Consider the following 19706-nt stretch of genomic DNA (forward strand, 5'->3'; position numbering starts at 1 on the left):
CACACACACACACAGACAGAGCCGCGCACACACACACACACAGACAGAGCCACACACACACAGACAGAGCCGCGCACACACAGACAGAGCCGCGCACACACAGACAGAGCCGCGCACACACAGACAGAGCCGCGCACACACAGACAGAGCCGCGCACACACAGACAGAGCCGCGCACACCCAGACACAGCCGCGCACACACAGACAGAGCCGCGCACACACAGACAGAGCCGCGCACACACAGACAGAGCCGCGCACACACACACACAGAGCCGCGCACACACACACACAGACAGAGCTGCGCACACACACACACAGACCCGCGCACACACACACACACAGAGCCGCACACACACACACAGAGCCACCCACACACACACAGAGCCACGCACACACACACACAGAGCCACGCACACACAGAGCCACCCACACACACACACACACAGCCACCCACACACACACACACAGAGCCGAGCACACACACACACAGAGCCGCGCACACACACACACAGACAGAGCCGCGCACACACACACACAGACAGAGCCGCGCACACACACACACAGACAGAGCCGCGCACACACACACACACACAGAGCCGCACACACACACACACACAGAGCCGCACACACACACACACACAGAGCCACCCACACACACACACAGAGCCACGCACACACACACACAGAGCCACGCACACACAGAGCCACCCACACACACACACACAGCCATCCACACACACACACACACAGAGCCGAGCACACACACAAAGACAGAGCCGTGCACACACACACAGAGCAACGCACAGTCAGAGCCACGCACACAGTCAGAGCCACGCACACAGTCAGAGCCACGCACACACATACAGAGCCACGCACACCCAGACAGAGCCGCGCACACACACACACACAGAGCCACACACACACAGACAGAGCCGCGCACACACAGACAGAGCCGCGCACACACAGACAGAGCCGCGCACACACAGACACAGCCGCGCACACACAGACACAGCCGCGCACACACACACACAGACAGAGCCGCGCACACACACACAGAGCCGCGCACACACACACACAGAGCCGCGCACACACACACACAGAGCCGCGCACACACACACACACACACACAGCCGCGCACACACACACACAGACAGAGCCGCGCACACACACACACAGACAGAGCCGCGCACACACACACACACAGAGCCGCACACACACACACACAGAGCCACCCACACACACACACAGAGCCACGCACACACACACACACACAGAGCCACGCACACACAGAGCCACCCACACACACACACACAGCCACCCACACACACACACACAGAGCCGAGCACACACACACACAGAGCCGCGCACACACACACACAGACAGAGCCGCGCACACACACACACAGACAGAGCCGCGCACACACACACACAGACAGAGCCGCGCACACACACACACACAGAGCCGCACACACACACACACACACACAGAGCCGCACACACACACACAGAGCCACCCACACACACACAGAGCCACCCACACACACACACAGAGCCACCCACACACACACACAGAGCCACGCACACACACACACACAGAGCCACGCACACACAGAGCCACCCACACACACACACACAGCCACCCACACACACACAGACAGAGCCGAGCACACACACACAGACAGAGTCTTGCACACACACAGAGCAACGCACAGTCAGAGCCACGCACACAGTCAGAGCCACGCACACAGTCAGAGCCACGCACACAGTCAGAGCCACGCACACAGTCAGAGCCACGCACACAGTCAGAGCCACGCACACAGTCAGAGCCACGCACACACACAGATAGAGCCGCGCACACACACACACCCAGACAGAGCCGCGCACACATACACACACCCAGACAGAGCCGCGCACACACACACACACACACACACACACACAGAGCCGCGCACACCCACACACACACACACAGACAGAGCCGCGCACACACACACACACAGAGCCGCACACACACACACAGACAGAGCCACACACACAGACAGAGCCACGCACACACACAGACAGAGCCACACACACACACAGACAGAGCCAAACACACAGACAGAGCCACACACACAGACAGAGCCACACACACAGACAGAGCCACACACACACACAGACAGAGCCACGCACACACACAGACAGAGCCACGCACACACACAGACAGAGCCACGCACACACACAGACAGAGCCACGCACACACACAGACAGAGCCACACACACACACAGACAGAGCCACGCACACACACAGAGCCACGCACACACACACAGAGCCACGCACACACACACAGAGCCACGCACACACACACAGAGCCACGCACACACACACAGAGCCACGCACACACACACAGACTGTGGTAGGATGGCGCGGTGGTGCTGTGGAAGGATGGCGCGGTGGTGCTGTGGAAGGATGGCGCGGTGGTGCTGTGGAAGGATGGCGCGGTGGTGCTGTGGAAGGATGGCACGGTGGTGCTGTGGAAGGATGGCACGGTGGTGCTGTGGAAGGATGGTGCTGTGGAAAGATAGAGTGGTGGTGCTATGAAAGCATGGAGTGGTGGTGCTGTGGAATCATGGGGGAGTGGTGCTGTGGAAGCATGGGGGAATGGTGCTGTGGAAGGATGGCGCAGTGGTGCTGTAGAAGGATGGCGCAGTGGTGCTGTAGAAGGATGGCGCGGTTGTGCTGTAGAAGGATGGTGCTGTGGAAGGATAGACTGCTGGTGCTATGGAAGCATGGAGTGGTGGTGCTGTGGAATCATGGGGGAGGGCTGTTTTTGCCCATTACAAGCAGAGTATTAATGTCTTGCTGGGACTGTCCACAGCAGCCATTGAGAGAACTGCTGGTACTGCCCATTACTTGTACACAAAACGGCTAAGAGATGCTTGCCATTGCGGCCGTGCATAAGAGTGCTGCTGCTGTCAGTTGCAAGTCTGGCAGTCCTGCGGAAACGTGCCGTGCTACGGGTTACTTGCGCGTTTGACCTGCTGAAAAGTGCTGGCACTGCTCATTGCATCCATGACGGCAAGTGCTGGGGCTAAGCATTTGTAGGAGAGCAGCCACAGGGAGAAGTGCTGGTACTTTCCAATATTGATCAGACTTGCCAAGAAGTGCAAGTACTGTCCTATACTGTTCTTGCATACTAAACCTGGTGTCATCTTCCAGGTCTGGTAGATCACCAACTACGATAAGTAAGGCAAAACTACAAGTCCCAGCATACAACATTCTCTTAACTAAGTAATAAGGGTTGGATGAAAGCGGGCATGATGGGGCTTACTGGCAGCAGTGTAACTAGCAGACTGAAGGGGAAGCCACTGGGGAGCCGGGCGGGCAGCCTTGCTCTTAAACCTGAAATCTGAAGGACCAAAGATCAGAGACGGCCAGTGGTCTGAGCTAACTCCCCGCAGAAGCGCATCCTTTGAGCAAATGGTTGAGAAATAAACATGTCTTATTTGTAAATGGTGCCAGGAGAGTCCTCCCCGAGGGTCAGTGATGCACTCTCCAGCGCACATTACATTACTCAACTCTCTTGTTAACCGAGAATAAATACAAGCTAGAAATATTGCTTTCAACTAATAACAGCACTAAAGCCTTCAGCCATAAAGGAATATCACAACCAACAGCTTACTGACGAAGTGTCACGTCCACAAATTAAGGAGAGACCTACAGCTGAATCTTGGTGGAATGCCGGCCATAAATTAAAAATGTACAGATTAAGACAAATATAAATGAAAGTCTGCAGTATTAACAAGTTACAGCTGAAGCTAGGAAAACAGAAAGGGAGCATGTTTTTATTAATATGCACCAGCTTAAAGAAAATGATAGGGAAACAGGCGGGAGCCAATCCCAGGGACAAAATCAGGCATGTAGCTCCTAGAGTCCAGCTGGTAAACACACCAGCGCTGCAAGCGGAGAGGGGGATGTCATCAGTGCCCCTCCTTCCAGTTTCAACTGGATGTTCAAGGGACAGGAATTTGTAGCGCACTGTATTATTTGTTCTGGTTCTAAGCACTTCCATCGTGGCCGCTATGAAACGATTCGTCCTGGAGCGTCTGTGCAGCTGGGCCCCCATCACCGGAGTTGCTTCTTGGCGACTCACATTTCAGTGTCCCTGCTGTATTGAAGTGTTTGAGAGCAATGTTCAGGGCATGCAATGCACGACCATCTGGGCACGGTTTGGGGTGGGGGTCTTGTTTTGATCAGAGTTTGCTCTCAATCGTGTAACTCAATTCGAACATTCCTTAATTAAGTACGGGGTCCGGCCTCAATTGAGCAAAACTGTGTGATTCTCGCCACGTGACGTCACCTAATTGCCCTGAATTTTTTATTCTTAATACGTGCAAACAAAAACGAGCATTACCCATATGCCCCCTCTATTTAATTCCATGAATGGGTGCGACACTAACTGTCCCAAAACAAGCACTTCTTGATGTGACTATGTACAGATTTGCTACATAAAGCGCGAATTTCACCAATTGGCAAAAGGAATACTTTGCCCTCTCAGCCTCCCTTTCCTCTCCTTACAACTGTCTACACACTCTATGCCCTTACGACTAGTGATCTCGTACGTAGCCATTGTAGTACGTTCTACTTACTTACCAGGGACCTGCACATAGAGCGACCCGAAAGCACACAGGTAGATGCCGGCAAGTGCAACTAAAAACATTCGCTGGGGAAGCCAGGTGTCCGCCATGGTAGGGGGTGGGGAGTAGGTGCAGGGGGCTCAGAAACGCTAACTCTTCGACTTCAGGACAGCCAACGCGCCACACTGGGGTCGGCAGCAGGAGAGACGTGGTGGGTTACAGCAGTTCTATGGAACGCGTGCACGCTCTAGGGGCGTGGCATTCGCCCCTTAAAGAGAGAAGGAGGACTCGAGCAAAAACACAGTGGAACAAACTCCTTCAGTAATACATGTTGCCAGTTAGAACGTGGGGCCAGCAATGCATTGTACGATGTGGTGTTAAAGTTCACAACGTCACATAGAGAACCAGTGTTACCTCCGGGATCTGGCGTTTTTTAACAGCAGACCAGCAGCTTTAGAAACTAGCAGCCACGGTGACGGCGCCTCAAAGCTGCCGGATCTCGGCGCTGCTCGTCATGGGTGATTGACAGCAGTCCCGAGTGTGAGGCAGCCGGCCAAGCTGTACCCGGAAATGCACCCATTTCATGTTTACGCAAGATGGTGGGAGCAAGAACAGAGCCCGCGGCGGGCACATGCAGAGATGCCTTCCTTGTTACGTTAGCGCCGTCATAGTGGACTGAGACATGGACAGCGGGAGGGGGGCGGGAACGGACACACGAACAGCGAGAGGGGGGGCAGGAACAAAGAGACGGACAGCGGGAGGAGGGCAGGACACAACCACGCGGGACCGGGACGAGGTTAGCAATTTAGAAAAACTTGGGTGTAAAAAAAAAAATTTGTAAACGCCCACAATGGCCCACCTCTGAATGACGAAACAAAGGGGGCGGGGCTTAAAAAAAAAAGACAGAAACACCCACGAATCTGCTCCCAGACTGATTGACACATCTCTCTTCCAATGGCTAGCCTCCATTTATGGAGCTAGCCAATGGAAGAGAGAGGCGGGTTAAAGCTCCACTGTTGAAGTCATAAAATCTTCGGCTCCGCCCACTGCTTCGCAGTGCGACTGTAGCCTCGACCTACAAAGAGCTAGAAATCAGAATAGCGAAAGCCTTCTCGAGACTACTATAAGACCCCCGGAGGAAGATCTTATGACTTGCGTGACTACCTATAGCGCGGCATCGAACAACATAAAGAAGATCATAAAGATCTCCGAGTCTTCAGATTTATATTCAAGGCTCTAGCATTTTTTATTGGAGAAGAAAACCTTTACCCAACTAGTGTTTTGTTTATATTTTTTCTCCATGAACTCCTCGCAGTCATCCTTACAGACCTTAGAAACAGTTTGGGCTTGCAAGTCGGATGAATTTTTCACAGTCCAATAAATCATGTACTACTGACCTTGTTGCCTGGATTATCGTGGCTGGACCCTGTTCGCTGCCTTATCTCCTGCTTGTCACCGTTACTCCTTCACCGCTCGCCGGACCCGCTGCGCGGGTCCTGCAGCGCGATCTCTTCAGCAGGAGTTGTCAGGGGGCGATACTTGTGGAGAGGACTGTTGTGGGCAGAGTTGCTGTGGAGCAGGGCTGCGAGCGCCGACTCAGGGACTCCATATCCCAGGAGTCCCTGTGTGCCCAATTGGTTCCACCTGGGCCGCTCTCCCTGCTGGACACGCCCCCCGGATACTCCCACTCCTATATAACTTATACACCATCCCCGCTGCGCGGGAGCGTCCCAGGAGAAGCCCGGGACAAGGGCGGGCCCTCTGAGGCCCTCAGAGACCGAGTGAGGCCGGGCTGGGCCTACTCCCTTTCATCACTTCTGTGGTTACTACCTCCCAGTTAATCCCTTTGCAATGGCGCAAAGCCCTGATAAAGCTACCATGTAAAAATCGGGGGCAAACAATACTGTTGGGACATTTGACAACTACTTCGCACGGGCTCCTACTGACCCAGGTGGGGAAAAATTACTGGCAGTGCGCCGTGCACCACCCATAGTAGGCCTAACCGGCAGTAACGAAGATCCCCTATCTTTGGAGAGCTTCCCCCTTCTGTTACGCGAATCCACCCCGGCACCATTAGGCCCCATAACTCAGCCACCAGCTGACATTTCTTCTTCCAGTCCGATCTTAATAGAGACACATCAGACACCTCGCACCGTTGTCTGAACTAAATCAGTTTTAAATAAATCTAAAAAATCAATGCCCGTTAAGGTACATGGCCCTCCACCTGCCAAGAGAAGACGGAAAGGGGGCGTCCCTCAAAAGCCCAAGATCAGTCATACTGACTTTGGAAAACCTTCAAGGCCTACCATTACCTCTACTTCGGCCCCAATGGCCGCACTAGTCAATTCACCAATTCCGACACCCCCTCCAACATTGGAATCACCCCTCCAGCCAGTGAATAACACGCCTCAATCTGATATCCCTGCAGATCTTGCTCCAAAGGATACTCCTCTTGCAGTCTCTCTAGATAATATGGAACACCTAATAAGGTCTTTCATCCTACCTATCATAGAGAAGCTGAAGAGGGTAGAGAGCAGGCTCGAGGACATCGAATCTGCTCTTAGCAAGCACGTAGGATTATCCAAGGCACTGGTGAGCGGGATTGTCCTGCCCCCAGCCCTGGTTACACCAGGCATTTCCATTCCCTCCAAACCTCCGGCTAAATCTACTGATCTATCACACTCTAAGCAACTGAGGGCTCCATCGGTTCAGGAGCGCTCTAACTTAACTCTTAATGCAGTTAGTGCACCCAAGAGGGGACCAGGTAAAGTATCCGCAGGAAACACACTGGAGAACACACAGGAGATTACATGGGGTTCCACTAGAAATACCAGGTCACCGTCTCGTAAACTACCTCCAGTAGAACTACCCCCTGAAGCTCTCCCCTATGTGGTTGTGCTGACAGGGGTCCGTAGATTACCGGACAACAAGAGGGAAGGGTTCCATCAATTGAAAAATAAAATCATGCACTGGCTCAGCCAATTTAGACCACTTACACAAAACATCAATGGAGAAATTCTACATGTAAGGCGCCTTCCTTGGCTGGGCAATAGGATCAAGGATAACAATGGGGATCTGGTTGTTATAAACTTCAGAGACCCGCGAGCGGTTACTTATATACTAAACTGGCCCATAGGTAGTGGCTCTAACTCCATTGTCCCACGCCCGCTGACTTACTTCTATCCGAGATCCATAGTGTTCCCACACACTTATTCTGGTCTTATGGTTCTTAATCATACTACCCCCATATTACCCTTCAATTCCAGACATCCGATACAAGCTTTTCAGCCCCCACCAGTTGCTGACCCCCTTGGGTGGAATATGGTACCTCCCAGGCCTAATAGAAACTTGAAAAGTAGAATGGACCACCTGAGACCTTTTACACCCCTGGAGTCAGCAAACAGGTTTGATGTGTTCTCAGGATTGGATAACTGTGATTGAAGTGCACAGTCCCAACAGAGCATGGGTGCCCAACTTAATGCCACCGGTGAGGGAAAGATTGGTGTGGAATCCTTATCCACCAAACCCCCTACTGTGTTCGCGGATTCTATTGAACCTTCTGTATCTGACACCCCTCCCACTCCATCTGGAGAGCGTACAACCCGACTGTCCATCCTTTCATGGAACTTGGCAGGCCTTCAGGGCAAGTTAGACTCCCCTGAGTGGGGGTCTTTCATCGATGATCAGGACATATTCCTGTTTCAGGAAACATGGGCCCGGAAGGACACATGGCGTTCTGGGTATGCAACCTTTACAATCCCAGCCAAATGGGAGGGGAAAGGACGGCCTTCGGGAGGGCTTGGTATATGGGTGGCATCCCATCTGGGATGCAAGGCTAGGGCTCTCCATATTAATTCTCTGGATATTCAGTGCGTGTTGTTGGAATGGCCGAACCATAGCCAACTCGCGCTAATAAACATATACTCCAGACCGACGGGCATAACTAAGCCCTCACCCACTTGGGATGAGCTCTCTCTATTTCTCACTAGAATTCCTTTGGGTGCTAGGATTGTGCTGGGCGGAGACTTCAACTGCCAGTTTAAGCCACTTACCCTGACCATGGAGGGAACACTTCTGGAGGAGGATGTCCAGTTGGGAATTCCACAATTGGTTGGCCCCCCACCCAAGCCATGGTCGCCTCTAGCAACACAAATTACGGCACTCACTCTCAGTAATTCCCTGAGGGCTTGCAACGGCCGATTCAAGAGTAACATCCCCTCAAAACCTACCTTTAACAAATCAGGGCAGGGGTCTCATTTGGACTATATCCTGGTTCAGACATCGAACTGGAATAGGGTCTCTGACTTTGTGGTAGTCGAAAGAACTGAAAGCGACCACAACACGCTAATTCTTTTCTTGGTCGCGCCAAGCGGTTACGTGGGCGACCCGCCGGCAGAGGCATCCCCAAATCCCAAATTAATTTTAACAAATGATAGGCGTAGAGTGAGGTGGGCCAAGCTTCTGGACAATCCCTCCCACATCTCCGAGTTGTACGCTCAGCTACTCCCCATATTTGAGCGTGTCGAGGCTCTTATCAGTCATTCCCCGTCAGAAAATGTAATCAGTAAGCTGGGCAATCTCCATACGGAATTGGTGGACACCCTTGTGGAATTTTTAAATCCAATAGTGGGGAAGGGGATCCGCAGGGGCCATAGACCCTCTTGGTATAATTCAGCTTGCAGGAAGGCAAAGGCCAGCCTCCTCGCTGTATTGAAATACCTAAGGAACACAGATTTAATTAAGATCAGAAGGGCGGAATTAAAGCAAGCAATCCACCACGCAAAGGTGGAATGGGATTATTCCAACTGGGACAATATGCTGGCCACTCTTCAGACTAGAGACGCCCGCAAATTCTGGCAGATAGTGAGAACAGGGTCTGCCGAGCCAACTCAGGCTGTGGAGGCTAATATAGCGGCCTCAGTCTGGGAGGACCACTTTCGAAGCCTATATGAAGAGGTTAGCCCTAGCTCCCCTAAGCATCGTGATGACCTGACGCCGGAACACCATTTACTTTCTAGCGGGTCTAGTGCGCAACTTGGAATTGTCGAGGGTGCTGAGACACTGCAATTCACCTTGGGGGAGGTCCATAATATAATATCCAAATTACCCTCGGGCAAGGCCCCTGGGTTAGATAAAATCCCGGGTGACTTATTTAAGCACCAACCCAGGGTTTGGGCCCCGTATCTGCTGGAAGTCTTCAATGCAATTCTCGGGGGAATGGCAGTACCTAGCACTTGGCTGGGAGCAGAGATTGTACCTATCTTCAAGAAGGGCTCCCCTCTGCTCCCAGCCAATTATAGGCCAATCAGCCTCATTGGTGTAGCACAAAAAACTTTTGCGAGGCTGATACTTGACCGCCTGCAGGAATGTATAAAGGAAAACTCTGTCTTAAGCACATACCAGGCAGGGTTTAGGTCCAAGGTCTCGACGATGGACCAAATTTTTCGTTTGGCCCTTTTATTCTGGAAGACGGTGTGGGTGGAGGGGGGTTCGTTGTACACCGTCTTTGTCGATCTCCGCGCAGCCTTTGATTTGGTTCCGCGGAGCAAATTATGGACAGTACTCGCTGACCTTGGTGTTCCTCCTGCTCTTTTAGACATCATTGTTCGCTTGCATACTCATAATTATGGTCAGGTGCGGGAGGTCGGGTACCCTCTCACAAAGATTTCCCGGTGGCAGAGGGGTAAGGCAGGGTTGTGTTCTTGCACCGACCCGGTTTTGCCTCTTTGTCAACGGGGTGATCAATCACCTAAACAATGTCCCCAATACAGATGCACCAAGACTTGGCGGCAGTAGGGTGCCCGCAATCATGTTTGCGGATGACACCCTCCTGCTATCGAAATCCCCAATGGGGATCCAGCGCATTCCTGAGGGCTTTGAGGCATTTTGCCAAGACCACAGTCTCGAAATAAATGCCCTAAAGATTAAATACATGATTTTTAATCCCCAAAAAAAACACCCCCCAATCCCACCATAGGCCCGAATAGGCTTGAAAGAGTTCTCACGTTTGCGTATCTGGGTGTGACTTTGAATGACAAACTGGAATGGGGTGAACACCAAGTCAAATCCCAGCTCAGATTGGCTCAAATAGCAGGGGGCATAATTAGGCTAGCCAATGGCAACAAATCATCTATTAGGCCGCGAGCCCCCCCCCTTGGAGATCTATAGACTCCAGGCCAGAGGTGCGATTCTGTACGGCAGTGAACTTTAGGGTCATACCTGCAAGAAAGAGCTGGTCACAGTTGAAAACAAGCTTCTTAGCTTCTAAAGTTACCGGCTAGCACCCCACTTCTGCCTCTCAGATTGGATCTGGGCCTAAAACCGTTGGACGAAGTTGTGGGTGTAAAGCCTTTAACCTTTTGGAGTAGATTATGGTCTACCCCTGAGCTAGCCAACTATAGGCAGGAACTGAAGGAAATTCTTGCTCTGCCTACCATAGAGAACATCCCGTGGTTCAAATATCTCAAAACTGAGTTTGCCCGGCTGGGTCTCCCCACCCTTTGGAGGGACCCTGAAATGGCCTGCCAGGGTTTGTCTCGTAAAGAGCTGGTGGCAACTTTTTATGCTTGTAACCTTGCATCCCATACACAGGGTATACGCCCAGACTCCCTGGTTAACACCTTCCTTGGGGTGAAAGACTTTTACAAGTTTGAACCAGTTCTTGACGATATTCTTCCGAATTTGGCCAGGAAATTATACTCACAATGGCGGTATGGTACTCTTCCGCTTAGAGCATTTACAAGTAAATGGAAGTTCCACACCCTGAAAAATTGTCGAGGCTGCAATTGCGGGCTTGAAGACGAATTGCACCTAGTCTTCTTTTGCCCCGCACACTGTGCGGCTAGAAGGTTCTGGATAATCCCACTTTGCAAAAATGTAGGGTTTGGTAAATGCTCTGAGGCCTTCAGAATTCTCAAGACTGATCTCTCAAAAGTAACTGTTTTTGCGATGGCCAAATTCCTTGAAGCAGTATGGTACAAGAGACGGCTTCTAATTTCCAGGTTACCCCATCCCTGACCAGATCAAGTACTATTGTCTGCGCATCCCTTTTGCATTGGTCACTTTTTTAACTAGAATTCAAATTTTACATAAAATTGTCTTGTTTTTATCTAAATAGATTGTAAAATAATTAACAGTACTGATTTATCGATTGTCTGTATACTTTAGGTTGCTATGTATTGGGACAGCTTCCTGTTTTATTTGTATGCAATTCTGCTACTGTTGTAACATTGTTGTCTAATCTTGGTTTGTATGTAATTGTATGCCTATCTTTTATGGCAATTGCCGAAATAAAGATTAATAAAATGAAAATAAACAAAAACTGGCGTATCCTGACGTCTGCATCCATCACGTGGCCGAAAACCAGGATTTGCAAACAGAAGGACTCGCAATTTAAAAGATATCCTTGTCCACACCCAACCTCCAACAGCAAAACAAAAACAAAATGTGGGCCTGTGGCACCACCCACCAGTGACTGGACACTTCCATTGTGGCACATGTTCAGTTTGTAAATTAACCAAAATGACAAAAGAGTTACAACTTTTACCCAATCTGAAATGGACCATCAAGAGCCATACTAACTGCAATACCAGCCATGTAATTTACATGATAACCTGCCCATGCAATATGCACTACATAGGCATGACCTGCAGAAAAGTAAAACAGAGGATCTGCGAGCATCGCAGCAACGTGAAGTGCAAGAAAATTACTACAAAAATGTCAACGCACTTTCTTGAAGTGGGTCACACAGTGGATGACCTGAAATGGATTGTTCTAGAGACACTACTACACAAAGATCAAAATGCTGAACGCATCTTGTTCGAAAAAGAACAAAGATGGGTACACAGATTGAAGACAGACCAAATAGGATTAAATGACAATAGCCCGTGGGTAAGGCTGAATAAATAATCTTGATTTACCAACATGAACTATAAATAATATGCTACATGCACCATTTAGAAAGCCTAGGACACAGCAACCTGCATCAGACTCCTAGTCTCCATTCTTTATAGGCTGAAACCGATTAACATCTTAACATCCTAACACGCAAATTAGCTAAAAGAATAATATATATTATGTATTTCTTATTAAGCAAATTGAGTGTGGTCCAACACGTTTGGTTTAATTTAAAAGTGTTTAATATCTTTATTGAAATACACAATAAGAGCAATCTGTCTTCACAAAACAAACAGTCTTTCTTCGCCTTTTCCGCGATGAGAATCTTGGCCTTGAAAAACGTGACCCGGAAAGCCAGCTAACAACCGGGTCCAAGAAGGCAGCGTCAGCACAAGCCGTACCGTAGGTTTAGCCGCAGGTAACCAGAACGCGAGACTCCTGAATGCAGCAAAACCGTAACGTACAATATTATTTATTTTGACCTGTGTACCATTGTCATCTACAGTAGGCTCCCTGACCCCCTGGCACCCGTTGAAGCGTCAAATAACCGCTATTGAGGTATGTTTTGACAATGTGAGGTGAAAGACGCTCAATAGTGTCTCTCTTGAGTGACTACCTTATTCATCATTAAACATTGTGCCAAATATCGGCACGCATATTACCAGATACCACTCACTTGAATGCCCGCTATTAATATGAGAACTAATGTGTATCTTGATAAAAATGACCGAGACCTTTATATGTATGTGAGAACCAAATCACTTGCAATGTACATAGAACTATATGCCTATATGCTGGTGAATACATGCAAACTAACCCTGAGTAATGGTAATTAGCCAGCACATACTTTACGATAGTGTTGGAACTGGCCCTTCTTGCAGGGTCATCCCCAAACTTTTTTCTTCTTCCTCCCTTTTCCTTATTTTTCCTGACCCGTGGCTGTTGGCAATAGGACTCTGCACACTTTACCACTGCTGATCAGTGCTAAAGTGCATATTCTCTCTGTGTAAATTGTTAACATGATTGGATATACATGATTGGCATATTTATATCACCACGAAGTCCCTAGTAAAGTGCACTGAGTGTGCCAGGGCTGGTGATGACAAATGCTACTAGTGGGCCTGCAGCACTGATTGTGCCACCCACATGAGTAGCCCCGAAATGGTGTCTCAGGCCTGCCACTGCAGTGCCTGTGTGCAGTCTAGGAACTGCTGTGTTCTCCTACTCAGTATCCTCACTGATCCGGCCTAACCCTTCCCTTTTTGTGCACATTAGTCACCCCTATGGAAGGCCCAGGGTACCCCCTGGGCAGGGTGCAGTGTATGTGAAAGGTAGAGCATGTACTGGTGCAGGTGACATGCTCTGGTAGTGAAAGGCAGCCATTCTCGTTTTTCACTATTGTAAGGCTATCTTGCTCCATAGGTTAACATGGGGGATGCTGGCTACAGTGGCTACCAGCATTTCTTCCCATAGGAACGAGATAGGACATCAGAGTCTAGTATCCCTGAACTCAGAATTTAATAACACATCTTTTAGGAAATGTTGTTTTTAAATCCTGTGTTTGAGAACAGCACTTTTAGAAAGTTGCTGTTCTCTAGTCTGGCCCTTCTGTGTGCCTTGGCCAGTTAGAGTATTGACTGTCTGGTTTGAGAGTGACAGGGGCTGGGGATTCCCCAGGAGGCTGGCTGAGTCAGCCCTAGGCTGAATAACTGCATTTGCAACCTGAGTGGTGGGAGGAGTTACCACCTGGGCCTGAATAGGGCTGTTCCTGCCTGCCACAATGCTGGCTCCACCTCCTGCTGGGCGTCTGACGACCCTGCCCCTCACTCTGAAAGGAAAGGAGAAGCCAGGAAAACAAAGTACTCAAGAAACACCCAGAACTGGTTCAGACCGGGCTCAGGCCCCACATGCACAAAGTGAACAAAGACTTTAAGGGGTATAATTACAGGACCCCTGACAACAGAAAATTAGATCATCCTGGAATCAAGAAGGAACCTCTGCCACGGAGAAAGCTGACTCTGAAGAAGGAAGACTGTCCTGCTGTTGCTCTGCTGGACTGACCTGTTGCTTTGCTGCCAAGGAGAGGGGAAGGACTTTGCTGTTGTGCTGTGTCCCCTGTCTTGAAGGAATCTCCAAGGGCCTGAGAAGAACTGGCTCCCTGTTAAGAAGTCCCAGGAAAAAAAGGACTTCACCCTTAACTTCCCTGAACTCTGCTGAGAGAGTTCGGTCCTTCCTAGAGTGCTTGATCCAGTTGTGGATCCTCTAGGAAGTTGTACCTGTGCTGGGAAGCTTGAAACTAAGCTTGAGAGACTTTTTGCAATTGAAAAGTTATCGCATCGCTCGCTGTGGAGCGCTTCCCCGACAGTGCGAGAAGTTTCCCGCCGCTACGAAGGTCGAGATCGTCGCAGCACCTATTGCCGCTGTCAGAGCCGTCGCATCCTTCGTTTGCGGGACGCACCCGATCGGTGCGGGAAGCCTAACATCGCTGCAAGTGTCATCGCAGAGCCTGTCGTCGCTGGGTGAGATCGCTGCACTGCTTGCTTGCGGACCGCATCACGTCGCTGCGAGTGTCTTCGCAGAAGCCATCGCATCAAGGAGCTGCGAGAGAGAAGATCACCGCTGGTTCGCGCATCGTCGCCCCGGAGATCGTCGCAACTCCAAAGATCGCCGCATCGTGCCTTTGCGAGAACAAACGTCCTACGGTATCTCAACATATCATGTACCTACATTACAATCTTATCGTCCGGCACATGGAACAAAATGAGCAGGGAATATTTTGCCAATTTTTTGCCAATAATAAACAGCACTAATTGAGCCGTCATAACTTGTGGCTAGATATGAGTGGGTTGACGTTGCCCGAATGAAACGTGCTCAACAAAGTATTGCCATTTTCCAGTTGCGATATAAACATTGTGATAACCAAAGGGTTATCAAGTCCCATGTCAATGTTTCCCCTCCCCTTAGTTAAACGTTTTATCTTTACAGGTACTACAAGACCTCAACGCAGCAAAGGACTAATATGTCATTTTGCAACACCTTCCTACCAGAATAAGTAATCCTTATAGATGGTATTTTAAGTCACTTCACATGGTCCTGAAGAAAGCCCACATGACCAAACTGGCAAACGAGGGCTAAAACATGTTGACCTTTCTTATCACGAAAATTGAGTGCATATGACCCATTATAATTCAATTTATGCACATATAAATATTTTCAGACAAGCTGCTCGAATCCAGAAAAAATAAAAATGTAAGTCTGGCTGGCCGAGCATTTTATAATTTTTCACTCACCACTTATCACTGCTCACTACTGCTTTTAACCAAGGGTATATACCTCCAGGTGGAGGTTGCATAACAACTAACCCAATGATTATGCAGTTACATGTATAAATGGCGGAGAACCAAGATATACCGCTACTTCGATCCTTTTCACACGTGCATGAGGGTTTTTTAATTGGGACCAACACAAACCTCTCCTGTATACCGAGGTTATGCAGGACAAGTGATCCTACTCTGTGGCCTTTGACACCGTCTCACTAAATATCACTTGCATGTCTTCAAACTTGAGGGATCAGCAACACTGTCCTCAACTGGCTCGCCTCTGTTCTCTCTAATTTGACTCCAAAGGTTTTCCTCTCCCCCTTCAAATCAGCAATTTATCAACTCAAGTATGGAATACCACAGGGCTCCTATGTTATTCAACACATATTTTACCTCTTTAGCCCAGATGCCCCAATCTTAAGGCTTTGCAATTGCATGCTAAGCTGACAACATATAGCGGATAGTGTCTATTGTCGAGAAAATCTCTACCAAAGAAAAATTAAAGTAATGCCTCTCTTCTGTTGCACTATGGATGCAAAAGAGTTGCCTTAAACTTAATTCCAAAACAAAACTAAGTTGTTTTCTTCTGAAAAGTTTTATAATGTGTTCATTGATCCACCTACTTCCATTTTGTCCTTCGCTAGAAATTCAAAGCGATAAAGGATTGGCGTCACTATGCTCGCTACTATCCAACTCCTATGGTCTCTCTCGCCTGTAACTCCAGCTTTCCAAACAGCTCTTCATGAATAAGTATTCCCTCCTTCCAAACTTATGTTAGGCAACATTAAAAACCTCCCTTGATATACTGCAGAACTTAAAACAGCCGAGAGTCTTATGTTAAACTAACACAAATCCCAGAAATTCCTACAAAACAGGATGTAATGGCTCCATCATGAAAACCAACTCTGAACTGACGTTATGCTCAGTGTGGTGTATTCAAAGTGCCAGTAAGATTTAGAGCATATAACTTCCTAAGTGATTGTCTTGCACCAACACCTGATGAGCTCAATAAGCCTGTGGGACAACTATCTGCACCAGGATTGTGGGTGGGTGCTTAAGCCTTAGTTTCCACGACTGGTGCTTGAGTAGTTATGGGCAATCGGAATCGTTGTGTCCCGGTAATCACGTCTTTGATAATGTGAGTAGTGGAATCATGGCATCTTCTATGCAGTGTACTCCATTAGTAAGCAAAAACTCTAGATCGCTGTGGTGTTCACAAATTATAAGTAAGGCTCCCTGTTTTCCACTTTTACGGATTTTTACAGATAAATACAGACATAAAACAATGTGTTTTCTGTCCGCATTTATATTTAGAAGGGGATAAATACAGAAAATGGTCCTACTTTTAAGTGACTCTCCGTGCGGTCTTTCATGAATTATAGACGAGCAGCTGAGCAGATGGACAGCATGGAAATAAAAAAACTGGATGAAATTTCTTTAAATAACGCCATATAACAACATACATTTATGGTATAATGCTAGTATTTACCAGTGGATGTATTGTTTTTCTAATATTTGCCAGCCTTAAACAGCTAAAACAACACAGACATCAAAGTATGAGTGCGCGTCTATCAGTTAAACAAATATGGAAATGTACAGTTTTACAACTTCATTTATAAGCAGAGCACAAAATAAATATGGATACAGATAATATGGCAAAAAAATAAATATGGATAAATACAGACGGAAGTGTTAAAAAAATAAATACCATAACACCGGGAGCCCTAACTATAATGCTCGTGTCTCTAAGCTCCAGTCTCAGGGCAGGTGGCAACCAGAAGCATCACTGGCCTGCCAGCTGGTGTCATAAGTACAGTACAAAGTTAAACGGTAAATTATCTCTGTACCTAATACAAGCTAGTTGGTTGTATCACTGCAATTTAATTCAATTTTGAGAGGAGCCGAAAGACGTAAAGACCCTAACCATTGGGATGGTGAGGGGTGTGAACGCGCGGCTGCTATGATGAGGTAGCTCTGTCCGAGTCCTACCTCAGATTGCAGTCTGCCAACAGCAATTCCAAGCATGCTCCCTTGTTGAAGCTTCATAGAAACGTATTAAAATGGAATAGAACAGCTGCCATGCACGTTTTCCAATTTCAATATTTCCATCGTTGAAATTAACATCTATGTATCTAATGAATACAAGAAAGTCAGAATTTCAGAGGTTACACTTTTTGGAGAGTGATCATCTGTGACTCTCCAAATTTCTAATTATGTATAAAGAATTCTCTAAAACAAACTCAGATCTGAGCGATTGGGAAAATAAAATGCATTTCATATGCACTGTAAAAGAATAATTACTATTGACAATGTGCAGCCTTTATAAAACTGACATCATTTAATGGATAACGAAGTAATGTTTTAGTAGGACGAGCTGGTATTTCCATAGTAACGTGAAAGCAGTGTAAAGTAGGAATATATCCCATATAACATTAGCAGGATGGGTTCGCACCAGGTGAGAAGAGACTGGGTGACATGCCCACCGAGAAAGAAGAGATGGGGTTATGATCTGGCTCGGTGCAAGATACCGTATATTCTGCAGCTGTTTGGAGACGTTTCATGAGGAAAATCTACATAAAACAAGTGGAAATGGGAGCGATGCAATTTAGCGTAAAATGTATACTTTTTAGGCAACCAGACTAACAAAACAAACGTGTACGTGGCATGACAGCATGGTTGCTCATGTCCCGACTGCTAACTCGTACTAATAATTAAGGTGCCAAATTATCTGGGGAGTATTAAGTGGACAAGACTGTTTTGTGACGAGGAAGTGTGACACACGACACTGATACGGTAGGTTACACATACTCAACCATGAGAAAGTCACAAGCATACCCATCCATACCCTTAGTTGCTGTGTGGTTCTGTTGCAATTATGGATGAGTGTTTTTTTGCTGTTTTGTTTCTTGCGTATTTGGAGCAGGGTTCAATTGTTTTGGTGGTCCGTTACGCTCTGTGGTTCCCTAGTTTGGGTGCAGTAGCTGTCAGGATGATGTCACTACATGCAGCGGGGTACTCTGGGAACAGCGCACTGTGCAAACATGACAAGTCTTGCAAATAAGGAGGAAACCTCCAGAACGTGTGTCTTACCTTCCGTCCCCCGACAGAAGATATTTAAAGAATCATTAGTCTGTACTTCACTCCTGACTCAACACCAGCCAACTTCCATATGTGAAGACGAGGAAGGGGACGTAATCAGAAAGCTTTGGGTTTAAACTGATTGACAGGCTAAGGGGCGGTACTTTCCGCTAAAACATCTAGTAAATTCTTCCCATTGGCCAAAAAGCTACCCGCCCCGAAAAATAGGACCTATCCATGTCGATCAACCCCCTTTGCTCCTACACCGGAAAAGATTGCCCACTTGCTCCGGAAAAGGTAGTCCAGCTCTGGTGAACTGACATTCTACCTGTTGTCTAACAACTGAGAGGAAGAAAATGTGAACTCAGGACTACAGAAGGGCAGATCTGTTTGTGTATGAGTTACTGTCTAGTTACGTTTTCTTTAAAATACGTTTTGATGTTGGCAAATTAGATCCGCGCTTTATGGCTAGCAAATTAACGCCAATTCACCAAAATGTCAGCAACTTATATTAGACAGTTATACTCCTACGTAAATTTTAACTTTTGTCCCAACCGTTGCTTACAACCGTCTCGCGCATGATTGCAACTTTGCACGCGCTTGGTAATTGGAAGATGTGTTTGTGGGGCGGGGCACGGGTGTCTACGATTCGCGTAGCTCATTTTTGGGGTTTATTCTAATTCTCTATAACACGCAATTTAAAATACATAACTTGGCTAATCGTAGAGCATGTCGAGTGTGCTGATGCGTGTTTATGTAAAATGCAAAATAATATTGTTAAGATAAAAGTGCAGAA

The 19706-nt window shown here is 48.1% G+C and overlaps 1 protein-coding gene across 1 annotated transcript in view; it reads right to left on the minus strand.

Annotated features, from left to right (window-relative positions):
* IBTK (inhibitor of Bruton tyrosine kinase) overlaps positions 1-19077 on the minus strand; it is a 732550-nt gene extending 713473 nt beyond the window's left edge. The window contains exon 1 of the mRNA XM_086926550.1: positions 18923-19077. The gene's annotated coding sequence lies outside the window, so the exon portion shown is untranslated. The remainder of the gene's footprint in view (positions 1-18922) is intronic.
* Between the last annotated feature and the right edge of the window lie 629 nt (positions 19078-19706).

The sequence above is a fragment of the Lissotriton vulgaris genome, chromosome 6, assembly GCF_964263255.1.
Source record: "Lissotriton vulgaris chromosome 6, aLisVul1.2, whole genome shotgun sequence".
NCBI classification, from domain to species: domain Eukaryota; kingdom Metazoa; phylum Chordata; class Amphibia; order Caudata; family Salamandridae; genus Lissotriton; species Lissotriton vulgaris.